This window comes from Arachis ipaensis, chromosome B7 (assembly GCF_059453495.1).
Source record: "Arachis ipaensis isolate K30076 ecotype BB chromosome B7, ASM5945349v1, whole genome shotgun sequence".
NCBI classification, from domain to species: domain Eukaryota; kingdom Viridiplantae; phylum Streptophyta; class Magnoliopsida; order Fabales; family Fabaceae; genus Arachis; species Arachis ipaensis.
Window position 1 is genome coordinate 73,110,449 of NC_142442.1, and position 1,316 is coordinate 73,111,764.

At 42.0% G+C, this 1,316-nt stretch overlaps 1 non-coding gene across 1 annotated transcript; it reads right to left on the reverse strand.

The window, feature by feature from the left end:
• Positions 1–309: 309 nt before the first annotated feature.
• LOC148552989 (small nucleolar RNA R71) lies at positions 310–417 on the reverse strand. The gene has a single exon (XR_015893082.1). It is a non-coding gene; the product is annotated as a small nucleolar RNA R71 (small nucleolar RNA).
• Positions 418–1,316: the final 899 nt, after the last annotated feature.

Genomic DNA, 1,316 nt, shown 5'->3' on the forward strand with positions numbered 1-1,316 from the left:
ATTCCTACCATTGGAGCAAACAACTTTGAGCTGAAACCTCAATTAGTTTCTCTGATGCAGCAGAACTGCAAGTTTTATGGACTTCCATCTGAAGATGCTTTTCAGTTCCTAACTGAATTCTTGCAGATCTGTGATACTGTTAAGACTAATAGAGTAGATCCTGAAGTCTATAGGCTCATGCTTTTCCCTTTTGCTGTAAGAGACAGAGCTAGAATATGGTTGGACTCTCAACCTAAAGATAGCCTGAACTCTTGGGATAAGCTGGTCACGGCTTTCTTAGCCAAGTTCTTTCCTCCTCAAAAGCTGAGCAAGCTTAGAGTGGATGTCCAAACCTTCAAACAAAAAGATGGTGAATCCCTCTATGAAGCTTGGGAAAGATACAAACAGTTGACCAAAAAGTGTCCTTCTGACATGCTTTCAGAATGGACCATCCTGGATATATTCTATGATGGTTTATCTGAGCTATCAAAGATGTCATTGGACACTTCTGCAGGTGGATCCATTCACCTAAAGAAAACGCCTGCAGAAGCTCAAGAACTCATTGACATGGTTGCAAATAACCAGTTTATGTACACTTCTGAGAGGAATCCTGTGAGTAATGGGACGCCTATGAAGAAGGGAGTTCTTGAAGTTGATACTCTAAATGCCATATTAGCTCAGAATAAAATATTGACTCAGCAAGTCAATATGATTTCTCAGAGTCTGAATGGAATGCAAGCTGCATCCAACAGTACTCAAGAGGCTTCTCCTGAAGAAGAAGCTTATGATCCTGAAAACCCTACAATAGCAGAGGTAAATTACATGGGTGAACCTTATGGAAACACCTATAATCCATCATGGAGAAATCATCCAAATCTCTCATGGAAGGATCAAAGGCCTCAACAAGGCTTTAATAATGGTGGAAGAAACAGGTTTAGCAATAGCAAGCCTTTTCCGTCATCCACTCAGTAACCGACAGAGAATTCTGAGCGAAATCCATCTAGCTTAGCAAATTTAGTCTCTGATCTATCTAAGGCCACTGTGAGTTTCATGAATGAAACAAGGTCTTCCATTAGAAATTTGGAAGCACAAGTGGGCCAGCTGAGTAAAAGGATCACTGAAATCCCTCCTAGTACTCTCCCAAGCAATACAGAAGAGAATCCAAAAGGAGAGTGCAAGGCCATTGACATAACCAAAATGGCCAAACCCAAAGAGGGAGAGGAGGACGTAAATCCCAAGGAGGAAGACCTCCGGGGACGTCCAGTGATCAATAAGGAGCTTCCCTCTGAGGAACCAAAGGACTCTGAGGCTCATCTAGAGACCATAGAGATTCCATT